This window comes from Jaculus jaculus, chromosome 1, assembly GCF_020740685.1.
Source record: "Jaculus jaculus isolate mJacJac1 chromosome 1, mJacJac1.mat.Y.cur, whole genome shotgun sequence".
Classification (NCBI taxonomy): domain Eukaryota; kingdom Metazoa; phylum Chordata; class Mammalia; order Rodentia; family Dipodidae; genus Jaculus; species Jaculus jaculus.
The window spans coordinates 164,276,509-164,289,689 of NC_059102.1; the positions used below are offsets into that span (position 1 = coordinate 164,276,509).

A 13,181-nucleotide genomic window follows, 5' to 3' on the forward strand; every position below is an offset into this window, starting at 1 on the left:
TTAAACCTTCCCTCCCACAGTCAGCCTCTAGGATTGCCTCCTGTCCTGTGGGCAGGACACCACCCTCTAGACTTCATTCCCACATCTCAGCCTTGCTTGAAGACTGGACATTGTGTGGATGACCCGGGCCCACCCCTGGTGCCGGTCAGCCTTCTGTTCATAAGGCACACGCAGATGGAAGGCTGTACTGTGGCTGGGTCCTGAGATGGCTGTGAACATCTGGGCTACTGTATGAAGAATGGGTGGAGCATAGGGCATGGGAGATGTAAGAACAGAGGTACCTAGGCTGTGTTCCTGCCATTATGTCAGCCACACCATTCCCATGGGGAAACTGACACTCAGAGACATGAAGCAACTTGCTTAAGGTCACACAGCTACATGAGGCAGAGTTGGGATGGGAGGTTTGCCAGACTCCAGAGCCTCTAGGAAGCTGTTTGTCCTGTGAGGTGGGTAGGAACACCTCCTCTTTGTTCCTTTTTTAAAAATTTTTATTATTATTTATTTGAGGGAGAGAGAGAGATTGAAATTGAGAGAATGGGTGCTCCAGGGCCTTCAGCCACTGCAAATGAACTCCAGATGTATGTGCCACCATGTGCATCTGGTTTACATGGGTACTAGGGAATTGAACCTGGATCCTTAGGCAAGCACCTTAACTGCCAAGCCATCTCTCTAGCCCCTTTGTTTCCTTTTATGTGAGTGAAAATTTTGGTTCCCAAAGTGGGCTTGTCACTGTCTTTACTTCAGAGAAGCTGAGAATGGGTGACAGGTGGGCAGGTGCTTGCATGGAGAACATCAGGTCTGGCCTGGGTTCACTGACCCCATGTGGCGTGGTGGTGGGCTCTTACTGCCCGGTTGTCCTGTGTCCCCAGTCCTGGACTTGGTGCAGGCCCCCCTCTATTTTTCAGATGAAGAGACTTGGGTCTCCCACAAGACCACAGCAGTGGCTAAGAGTGAGGGTTGGGAATCAAACCTTTGTCTTTGGCACTGGAGTGCAACAGCATGTGACAGGGTTTGCTTTCTCACCAGCTCCTACTGGGTACTGTCTGGCACTGGGCAGCATGGGGAGAGAGGCTAGTTGAGAGGCCTGGGGTCCAGACAGCTCCCCTCTACACAAAGAAACCCCTAGTTGCCTAATGCCACTAGGCCCTCGGATGCTCTGCTTGGAGAGGCACGTGGCTCATTCCCACAAGGTCGAGCCGTGGTTACATAAATTCATAAATGATGGATCCCTTTTGAATTATTGAGGCTTCCTCCTGGGCTGCTGGGCTCGGTCCAGTGAGCTTCACTTTACTGGTGGTGGGGGGTGCTCAGAGCGACTCCCACAAGTTACTTCAGTCTCCACGCCTTCTGCCAAGTTCCCAGAATGGGTCAGAGCCCTCCTGTCATTCTCACAGGGAGTGAGGGGAGGACCTTGAACTGTCCTAGGTTCCATTTGACCTCTGGTAAGTGGGCAAGTGACCAAATGTGTTTGAGAGCTGGCCGGCTACAGGAATATTGCCTGAATCCCTTTCTGCACCAGCCCTGCCTTGTCTACCCCTCTGGGCAGGAAGCTGTCTCCTAGAGCTTTGGTTTCACAGATGAGGGTGGTGGTCGACATTCATGGACCCCTTCCACATCCTGGCTGTTTGAAAGCCTCTGGGACACAAGGCTCCATTGTCACTTGCTGACTGCGTTGAAGGCCCTTTGTAAGCCATGGTGGAGATGAAGACAGAATACCTAGTGTCCAGAAAGGGGTGGTGATCTGTTCAGGGTCACACAGCAGGAAAGTGGCAAAGCAGAGCCTTAAACCCAGGCCTCCTGCACTCACACTCCAGGCCTCTCTGTCCTTGGCCATGTTTTTCTCAATGTTGAGACTTGTGTCAAAACCTTCCCTTTCCTCCCAGTCAGGGGGCTGTGGCTCATTCATGCTGAGTAGCCAAAGCGCATTCTGTCCTGGGCTTCCTGTCCTTGAGGCCACCTGGCCTCGGCCACCACACCTGTTTGGCTGTCCGTGTCCCTGACGTGCTGTCCCGAGCACTGAGCCGAGGAGGCCAGAGCTTATGGGAATGTGTGTGCTTTGAAATTAATGGGGACCATTAAACTGGTGGAGCGTGAAAAGGGCTGGAGCTGCAGCTCTGGGCTCGCGCTCCTGAAGTGATGCACCGAGGCCCCCAGGAAGGCCATGCCCGTCCACTGACCGGATGGGCCCTCTGTGCCCCTGGGAGATGAAAGGTCTGCCACAATGGGATGTAAAAACCGTGGGTGCCTCTCCCCGGGGACCACCCATCCTGTGCCCTTCCTCCCAACACCCACTCAAGTGCAGATAGAGATATTTAAGGGCACTGAAGGAGATTTTCTCACCAGATCCCTAGACTGGGTTCCAACATACTCCAGATCCTAACCTGGGCTTCTTGGGTGAGCCTGGTCCCTGGTTGGTCCAGCCAACCCAGATTCAGGGGATCCAGGCTCTGGTTTCCCCATCTCCCACAGCACCTAGTATGAGGAATTCCACAGTGGGACACTTTGTAGTTGGGAGTTGAAGTCCTGACAGGGAGCTCTAGCTTACTGTTTCCTGGCTGTGTGACCTTGGGTCAGTCAACCTCCTTGAGCCTCTTTTTCCTTATGTGTAAAAGAGGGATGGGAACACACGAGCATCCATCCCCTAGAGCTTTGAGCTTGAAAGATGCCCCGTGTGAAGTGCCTGCACAGTGCTCGGCCCAGAGCAGACCCTCGGGACGCCCGTCCTTCCCTCTGCTCACTGTCCCGTCTTGGGAGGGAGGGCTGCTCAGACCCACCGCCACTCTGCTAGCACCTGCTTGAGCCGGGGACAGGGTCAGGGGCTCTTTATCCCAGAGCAGGTGAAGGGCACCTCCTCCTTTTTTTCCCTGTAGGGAAACCGAGTCACCAGGCAGATCTGGGAAGGCCGAGGGGATGGCACGGTCCTGACCCTATAGTCCTTTGGGTTGGGGTTTCTTGACCCTGGCCTGGAGGCCCCTTCTCCCCCCTGCTTTGTGTGTGTTCACATGGGAACAACTTCTACTGAGGTGGAGTGGACAGGGCTGAGCAGAGGGCAGAACAGGGGACATCCACTGGGTAGCAGGGTGACTGAAGGCCCTGCCAGGGCTTGGCTGCATGTGCTGAGGTCCTGCCTGGCATAGTAGAAGTATCCCAAGTCTGCCTCTGTCATCTCCAGGACCCCCCAGGGCTGCCCTCACCTCAGGACTCCTTTGTTTATTCTGCAAAATGCCCTTCCCGCTACCGAGTTAGGTGACATTACCTATGCAAGGGCATAGCTGCACGTGGGGGTAGTAGGCAGAGGGAGGCACCGCCCCAAGCCCAGCCTCTAGCCTGCTGCTCAGCTGCTCAGCGCACGCTCTCCGCTCTCCGTGCTGTGGTCTGCTTCCCTCTCCTCGAGCGGGCCCTTCCCTCTCCAGGCTTCAGTCACCTCACGGGTGCCTTGGAGGTTAAGAGGAAAGAGCAAAGCTGTGGTGTCCAGCGCCCTGGAGGGCTTGCACAGGGTAACTGGTGGCATTGGTGAAGCAGCTCGCGTTTCCTGTGGGTGCTTATCCAGGTTTCCTGCTCAGTGGGTTCCAGGAAAGACAGGGAAATGCAGGACCTAATAATTCTCCAGGACTGGGGACCTTTTAGTGGAGACAGGTTGCTCTGGACACCATGTGGAGACTTCTGCTCTCACCACACGCAGCAGGAAGGCTAGGGGACTTAGGGAACATGCCATTTTGGAGGTTGGGGCTTGAATCCAGGGTCTTGTGCATGATAGACAAGTGCTCTACCACTGAACTATGTCCCCAGCCCCCTCTATTTTTTTTTCACTCTTTTTGAAGACAGGGTCTCGATAGGTTGCCCAGGAAGGCCTTGAACTCGTGGTCCTCTTGCTTTTTACTCCCTAAGTGCTGGCATTACAGGGCTGCCACCAGGCCGGCCTTGGGACATGCTATTTATATCCATGTCAGGAGCGGAAGCTGGTGAGAACAGCCAGAGGGTAGAAGGGACAGGTGTGGAGCTGGCTCTGGCAGGGCTGGTCTGGGCGTCCCCGTGCTGCGAAGCTGCATGGCTGGCACTCCCTCCCAGTGGCAACAAGTAGCCCTTGAGCAGCATCCCCACTCACTCCCCTCTCCAGCTGCCTCCTCCCTCTGTGCACATTGTAATTGCCATCAAAATGGGAGCACTGGGGTGGCTCGTGGGAGAGAGAGCAGGCTGTCAGCCATCCCCTGCCAGCAGGCCCCGCGTCTGTTTTATTATTGCCGCCTGGCTGTATTTCATGAACGGTTTAAACATCATCAAACGCCACATCCCTTTTGAGAAGCAAGGGCTACCTTGCTGGGATGTTGAAGAGAAAGAGGAACATTAAAATCTACGAAGCAAATGGCCCAGAATTGACATTTGCGTCGAGTGCTCTGCAGCTCGCTTGTCAAAGGAGCTAAAGCCCATCTGGTGGCTGCAGGGACTCTTCCTGTGAGGGCGGTCAGAGGGAGGGAGGTAGGTCTGGCTAGGAGATGACCGGACAGAGCTGAGGAGGGAATTCTGTGGTTATCTGGCCACCTCTTGGTGTCCTCCCCCCTCCCTTGATCTTCCTCTTCCTTATAAGGAAGTGATACTCCCCCCACCTCTCATGCAGAGAAGGTTCTGGGGTCACTGGGGTATGGTAGGGTCACAGGGCAAGGCTGCGTTCTAGTCCTACCCTGGCCACTGCTGAGCTCTGTGCTCTTCACCAGGTTGCACACCTCCCCCAGCCTTAGTTTCCTCATCTACAAACTCCACAGTGGGGTTGGGAGGATGGCTCAGCAGTTAAAGATGCTTGTTTGCAAAGCCTGCCACTGTGTTCAGTACCTCCATGCCCAAAGCCAAATGCATAAAGTGGCACCTGCATCTGGAGTTTGTTTGCAGCAGCAAGAGGCCCTGTGAGCCCATTCTCCCACCCCCTTGCTTGCAAATAAAGAAATAAAAATATTTAAAAAACAAAACTAGGGCTGGAGAGATGACTTAGCTGGTAAGCCACTTGCCTGCTAAGCCTAAGAACACATATTTGAATCTCCAGGTCCCGTTTAAACCGGAAGCAAATTGACACAAACATGTGATGTCACACATGCACCACAAGGGAGTTTGTTCACAGCGGCTGATAGGCCCTGGCACGCCCATTTTCTCCCTCTCTCTGCCTCTTTCTTTCAAAAACAAAATATGGGGCTGGAGAGATAGCTTAGCGGTTAAGGTGTTTGCTTGCAAAGCCAAAGAATCCTGGTTCAATTCTCCAGGACCAACATAAGCCAGATTCACAAGGTGGCACATGAATCTGGAATTTGTTTGCAGTGGCTAGAGGCCCTGGCATACCCATTCTCTCCCTCTCTTTGCGTCTTTCTCTCTCAAATAATTAAATATATTTAGAAACAAAAAAGCAAACAAAGATTTAAAAAATAAAATATAAACAAAATGTCTTTAATCCCTGCATTTGGGAGGCAGAGGTAGGAGGATCTCCATGAGTTCAAGGCCATCCTGAGACTACAGAGTGAATTCTAGGTCAGCCTGGGCTAGATCAAGACCCTACCTCGAAAAAACAAAAAATAAAATAAAATAAACAAAAATAAAAATACAACAACAAAACTCACTGAAAACTTGGAACCAGGGCTGGGGAGATGGCTTAGTGGTTAAAGGTACTTGCTTGTTAGAGTCTGCTGGCCCAGGTTCGGTTACCTGGCCATTCATGTAAAGCCAGATACAAATGGTGGCATAACTACCTGGCATTTGTAGTGGCAAGAGACACTGGTGTCATACACACATGTAAGTAAATAAAAATATTTAAATATAACAAACTTGAGCCGGGCATGGTGGTGCATGCCTTTAATGGCAACACTTGGGAGGCAGAGGTAGGAGGATCTCTGTGAGTTCGAGGCCACCCTGAGACTACATAATGAATTCCTGGGCTAGAGTGGGACCCTACCTCAACAAACCAAACAAGCAAACTTGAAACCAAGCCAAGGCCGCTGAGGGTGAGCTCAGTGGTAAGGCATTTGCTTGCCATGCTACTGCTACCATATATAAGGTTTTGAGTTCCATTTCCAGTGTCTTCCCTCCTCCCCTTCCCACCCACCTCCCCAAAAAAAGGGAAAGAAAGAAAAGAAAAAAATGTTAAGATGTAAGAGAAGGCACTGACCTGACCATTTTATTAGAGCCACACTAGAACCTTCTGTCTGGAATCTTTCTTGGCATGTGCTTTCCAAACTCTCTGCTTCTTGCCTGGTTCCTGGTAAGGCCCTTTCAGACCTGCTACCTTCCACTCATGCTGGTACCTGGTCTCCCCAGGGACCAGTGTTCAGACCTCTATTGTGGACAGTGCTGTTGGTGGCTACTTGGGTCATCTTGGTTCCTGGCACCCCACTGTGGCTCCAGTCCACATGACAACCTCAAAAGCAGACAGGGAATAGCTTTGGGGTACGGAATGGAACCTGGGCTCTTCTCAGGCCGGGCGGCTTTACAAACAAGTGCCTTTAACTGCTAAGCCATCTCCAGGGCCCTCAAGTTTTTTTTTTTTTTTTTTTTTTTGTTTTTTGTGGTAGGGTCTCCCTCTCGTCCAGGATGACCTGGAATTCACTATATAGTCTCAGGGTACCCTCGAACTCATGGCGACCCTCCTACTTCTGTCTCCCGAGTGCTGGGATTAAAGGCGTGCGCCACCACGCCCAGCCTCAAGTGTTCTTTAGTTTGCCCCTTGCACCAGAACCTCACTGTACCTATGCTACTCTAAAAGTACACCGCCCTCCCGCCTCGGGTGGCCCTCTGCTCTTGCTTTAAAACTATGACTTCCATTGTATTTATTTATTTGCATGCAGAGAGCGAGCGAGCGAGCACACAAGGGCCTCCAGCCACTGCAAACGAACTCCAGACACATGCTCGCTCTTATGCATCTGGCTTACGTGGGTCCTGGGGAATCGAACCTGGATCCTTTGGCTTTATAGGCAAGTGCCTTAACAGCTAAGCCATCTCTCCAGCCCTGCAGCTGTGACTTTCATCATCCCTCTGACAGCTTGACCTCTGAGCCCCTCATCTTGCCCTGGCCCACTGGGCCTGCCTTTGCCACTTCTCTCACATGAGTCTATGACTAATAAGGGCTCCCCCAGGGGGCCTGGCAAAACCTTTCCCTCCTTAATATCAGAGTTTAAAAATGTGTCACCATCGATTTGAAGGAGAGACTTGTTCCTGCTGAGAAAAGCGGCCTGGAGATTCGTCTCGCCTTAGGAATCTACACGGGCAGCTGCATACATTCCAGTGTACCACAGAGGGTTCCATGCAAATGCCAAAGGTAGCCCTTCCAGCAGCCCAGGGCCTCTGCCAGTCATCTGTGCTGAGCCCAAGCTAGCCCTCCACTCTCCAGTCAGCTGTCCCACCGAGGCTTTGCCAGGCCTGTCCAGGAGGATGGGAGTGTGAGATTCCTTCTTCATTTCTCTCCACCTTTAGTGAAATCAGGGACCCAGCTGGAGTCTAATTATATGTCATGATGTTTAAATCCCACAAGAGGCCCCCACTGGCCCGGGGGGGGGGGGTGCCCTTGCCCTCCTTGTTTATACAGTATATCTCCTAAAAGGGGGAATCTTTTTTTGCTATGTGTGTCAAGTGCATGGTGTGATATGTGGATATGGTGTGTGTGCGGTGTATGCGTGTTTGTGTGTGTGCATGCGCGCATGGAGATGCGCATGCCCTGTGTGCTCTTGCAGAGGCCAGAGGAGAATGTCAGATGTCCTCTAATGCTCATCCATGTGAAACGGAGTCATTCACTCAACCCTGACTTGTCATTTTCAGTCACTGGGCCCCACAGATCCTCCAGTCTCAGACTCTCTCTTCCTCCCCCAACCCCTGTGAACTGTTGTTTTTTTTTCCCCAACTATTTTATTTTTATTAATTTATTTGAGAGATCCAGGGAGAGAGAGAGAGAGAGAGAGAGAGTTTGGGTGTGCTAGGGCCTCCAGCCCCTACAAATAAACTCCATTGTTCATCTTGTGCATCTGGCTTACATGGGTCCTGAAGAATCGAACCTGGGTCCTTGGCTTTGCAGGCCAGGCAAGCACCTTAAACACTGAGCCATCTCTCCAGTACCCCTACCTTTTTTCCTTTAAAAAAATTTTATTTTAATTTTCAAGGTAGGGTTTCACTCTAGTTCATGCTGGTCTGTGTCATCTCAGGGTGGCCTTGAACTCACGGCGACCCTCCTACCTCTGCCTTCCAAGAGCTGGGATTAAAGGCATGAGCTACCACACCAGCTCTTTTTAAAAAAAAAAAAAAAAAAAAAAAAACAACTTTTTTTTGTGTTGTTGTTGTTGTTTTGAGGTAGGGTCTCACTCAAACCCAGGCTGAGCTGGAATTCACTATGTAGTCTCAGGGAGGCCTTGAACTCATGGTGATCCTCCTACCTCTGCCTCCTTAGTGCTGGGATTAAAGGTATGCGCCACCACACCTAGCTTAAAACTTTATTTTAAATATATTTTATTTATTTATTTATTAGAGCAAGAAAGAGGGGGGAAAGAGAGAGAGAGAGAGAGAAAATGGGTGTACTAGGGCCTCCAGCCTCTGCTAATGAACTCCAAATGCATGTGCCCCCTTGTGCATCTGGCTTACATGGGTCCTAGAGAGTCAAACCAGGATCCTTTGGCTTTGCAGGCAAATGCCTTAACTGCTAAGCCATCACTGCAGCCACACACACCCCCTTTTTTTTTCTGAGGTATGGTCTCACCTCTAGCTCAGGCTGTCCTGGAATTCACTATGTAATCTCAGGGTGGCCTTGAACTCACAGCAATCTTCCTACCTCTGCCTCTTGGGTGCTGGGATTAAAGGCATGCGCCACCATTCCTGTCCTTTTTTTTTTTTTTTTTAAATCTATTATTTACCTACTTATTTGCAAGCAGAGGGAGAGAGAAAAAGAGAGAGAATGGGTACCCCAGAGCCTCTATCCACTGTAAACAAACTGCAGATGTACCTGCTACTTTGTGCATATTGCTTTAGGTACTGGGGAACTGAACCTGGGCCAGCAGGCTTTACAAGTGCCTTTAACTGCCAAACCATCTCACCAGCCTCAGTGTTTGTTTATTTATTTATTTATTTTGAGATAGGGTCTCATGTAGCCCAGGCTGGCCTTGAACTTACTATGTATAGCTGAGGCTGGCCTTCAACTCCTGATCCTCTTGTCTCTACCTCCCAAGTGCTGAGATTACAGATGTGTGACCCCGTACACCTGCCTTGAAGGGGGAAGTTTTTCCCTGGAGGTGGTCTTGTCTCCTAACCTTGTTCGTACTTGCCTGGCAGGGACTGTTGGGATCTTTTGGTTTATGCCCTGCCAAGGTCCCTTCCCCTCTGACCTGACCCTCACGTGCCCTCCCAGCCATGCACAAAGTGTCCTCACCTCCTTCAGCAACTTGTCACAGCAGAATGAGCAGCAGGGTCCTGGGCGGATGCTGTTGTCCTTCCGCTTCTCCCATGAGGAAGCTGTGCTGTGGGGACCTGAAGTGACTGAGTTGTCTGGGATCCTGGAAGCTCAAACCAGATCTTTTCCTGGGAGCCACCTTTGCATGAATGAATGAATAAGGAAATAGTTGGGGACAGGCCCACAGTATCCATGCTCGGAGTGCTGGCTAGCACTTGACGACAGACCAGGTATTGGAAGAGCCATTAGAAGTGACAGTGAACACACTGGTATTTTTCTTTCTTTCTTTTGGTTTTGCGAGGTAGGGTTTCACTCCAGCCCACACTGGTACTTTTCTTTCCCTGGCCTGTAGCCTGGTCCTGATGTTGCTCCAGGGACCCCTGCAGGGAGCTTAGTAGAGGACACGGTGGTGAAGGGGTGGGCAAGGGTGCCAGCCAGCCTCTGCTGGTTCTTAGGGAGGCAGTAGTGCCCAGAAGCATGTGTGAGCAAGCGAGTGAGCAACCAACTGTTTACCACCTGGGCAGGGCCGGCTGCAGCCCAGCCCATGAGCCACCCACAGCTGCAGAAGGACCCCTGAGGGCTTCCGGCAGCTATTACTCACAGAAAGGAGGGGCTTGATTGTTCCTGTCTCCCTAAATGTTATTGCTGTTATGGGCTTTGGAAATGAGTTTTATAGCCTGCATTGTTCCTCTGCTGAAGTAGGGGAAGAGCTGGAAGGAAAGTGAATGGCAGGATGGCTCTGGACATAAAAGGTCAGAGGGTTAGGACAGTGGCCAGGGCTCAGATGTGACTTCCCTAAGACAGGGTCATTCTTTAGTGGCTTTCACAGCTGGAAAGGGAGGCAAGGACCTGGGGGAGAGATTCTAGTCTAAGTGTTAGACTGAGACCTGGGTCCCTGGCATCTTGTGTCAGGTGGCCCCACCAGCCTGGCCTGGGTCATGACAGTCTTTTCATCCTTGGCACTTATTGTGCCCAGCACTCCCCTCAGGTGCCATCCAGGAAACCCTGCCAGCCTCTGGCAGTGGCAGACTTCTCAGTATAAGTAAAAAAAAAAAAAAATCAGCCTGTTGGAGTTTGCCAGGTGGGATGCAGGCCTGGCAGGGGTTCTACCTGCAGAAGGCAGAGCTGGGAGCCCTGCCAGGGACAGAGATCCAGCAGGGCCATCTGAAGCCCATACACTCCCTCCTGCCATTCCTGGGACCTAGCACTTTCCAGGGAGGTCCAGGGGCTGCCTGGAGCTTCTCCACTGTGTCTGAATATGCAAAGAGCTCCTCAAATCAGTAAGAAAAATGGGTGAAAGATGGGGCGAAGCGATTCCTGATTCCCGGTAGGAGGAAAACAAATGCCCAGTAAGCAAGTGAGGAGAAACGGAATTTTGCCAACAGTCAAGAAAAAAACTAACAGGTCAAAGGAACATAGTTCTTTACCCGCCGGGGGGTGGGGGTGCACTTGTGCAGGTCCGTGCAGTCTTGGAGACTGGCCATTTCTCGGATGCCCTTCCACTAGGGTCTCAGCACATAGTAGGCACACAGAAAGCTTGCTTTACTCTTTGTGTAGTGGGGCTGCAGCCGCACTCTCTTCACCGTTTTCTCCCCACCACCACTACCACTCTGGCAACTGCCAAAAAGTTTCCCGGAGGTTAGCACCAGCCTCACTCTACCCCCAGCTCCCTCAGCGTGGCATCCACAGACTTCCTTGGCTGTGGCTGGTGTCTTCTGGGCCCACAGCCTCCTCTTAGCTCCCCCAAGACCCTGCTTGGCCTGTTCCCCCAGCCTCCTGCTGGCCTTCTCTTTCTAGTCTCCCAGACATAGGCTATTGCCACCACACTCTTGCATTGTTGGCAGGGCGTACAGTGATTCAGACGTGGCTACTCCCAACAGGCCCTCACCTCCAGCCTCCAAGCAGCAGGGCTACAGAGAGGTGCTAAGTGATGGGTAGAGGGAGGGCTTTCCACAGGCCAGGGCTCAGGGCAGTGGGAAAAGTCTGGACAGCTGGTTCTTGTGTCAGTATCTGTCCACCAGGCCTCGGGCAAGCCACTGAGGTCTGAGCCTCGGTTTGTTCCTTTTAGAACGGGAATAAGCAAGCCTACTGTGTTGCCTTGCCACGGGGTGTGACATGGTGACAGATGCCCGACGCCTGGCACCATCAGGCCCACTGTTTTGCCTCTCACAGATGGGCACCCCTTCAGGAAATCCCCTCTAATTATGAAGTTACAGATCTGGACGGTCATATGGGGAAGAGGCACATTCATTAGAAGACCCAAGGCACAGAGCCTGGGTTGTGCCAGGAGTCTCTCATGCCAGCTTCCCGAAGACTGTGGGCTCAATAGAGAAGATCTCCGCATCTTCTTGGTGGCAGCTTCCATCTGTCAGTGCCCTGGGAGCTGCAGGCTGGGGAGGACCTGCTGGGGAGACCGTCTGTCCCTGGAGACCGCCACTGGGTCCTTCACCCCAGGCTTGTAATCTCCGCTTTAAAGAGGGCTCCAATCCCTTCCTCCTGCCCCCACCATGACTAATCCATTCGCCAGGGCCCCGATCCAAGAGAAAGCTAATTAAAGAATTTCTGCTCTTGGCTCAGCTTGGACTTTGAAGATTCCCCTTAGTCTTCTTGGAGTATCTGAAAACAGGTGGAGAAAAGGGGGCGTTGGAAAGGGCGTTGCATGAGCCTCGGACGCCTCTGTAATAGGCCTCATCCCCACAAGGCCGGCAGGCATCAAGTGGTTCTTCATCCAGCTCTGCTGAGAAAGGGAGGGCTCCAGGCTCTGGAGGACACAGGGCTGCTTCAGCCCAGCACCCAGACCACAGCTCCCCAACCAGCTGGGGGAGAAGTGAAGAAGTGTCCTCCTGACAGCTGTGAAGGGTTCTTGCAAACCTGGGTCTGGTCCCTGCACCCAGGGCAACTACGATGACAGCAGAGAGTAGAAGCTTGCTGAAGCGGGGCGGTACTACTGAGCTACACTCCCAGCCCAAAGATTTGCATGACCCGAATTCACGGCGATCCTCCTACTTCTGCCTCCCAAGTGCTGGGATAAAAGGTGTGTGCCACCACACACTGGCCCATCTATGAATACTTATCAGATACTTTTGGGTACAGCATACCCTCCTCCGTGAGATGTAGGCTCCTTTGGCTGCCCTACGCCCTGTCTGAACAGAGCCTGGCACTTGGCAGTTGCTCAGTGCAGACTCGTCGATCGTGTGGCTCAGGGAGCAGGTTTGAGACAGGGAGGGTCTTTGCTTTCAGAAAACCTCCTGAGGGTTTTCAGGGATCCCCTTACTGTGTTGCTGATCCTTGTGCAGGCCTGGTGATACTATGGGGAAGGTCAAAGTGTCTGCTTGCCAATGTGGCCCTACCCTCACCCCGTTCCCTCTGGCCTGCCACGTGGGATGTGGGGGACACTAAGACCCAGTGTTTTGTGTGCAGGGTCCTCTCAGGACTCCTGCCTGCATCACAGAAATAAAAATGATAAAAATCCGCCACTGAATCCTGGGTGGCAATAAATTACTTAACACCTGAAACAGGTTGAAATGTGGCCACTGTGACTTTTAATAAGCCCATCTCCGATGCAGCCGCTTCCGCGAGGAACCAGCCGGGTCTCTTCTCGAGGCATAATTTCATCGCGTCCCCGGCTTGGCAGCAGTGCAAATAAGATTTCACTTCCCCTGTAAATCTCCGAGGGGGGAGCGTGGGATTTCATTCGCGCTGTCAGTTAGTGCCGAGAGCCTATTTACTTTGCCATAGGACAGGAGGGTCCTTTGGAGGGGCTAGACACGGAGGCCAG

General features: G+C 52.1%; 1 protein-coding gene across 4 annotated transcripts in view; it reads left to right on the forward strand.

Annotated features, from left to right (window-relative positions):
• Macrod1 (mono-ADP ribosylhydrolase 1) overlaps window positions 1-13,181 on the forward strand; it is a 181,800-nt gene that overhangs the window by 26,562 nt on the left and 142,057 nt on the right. The gene's annotated exons all lie outside the window — the stretch shown is intronic.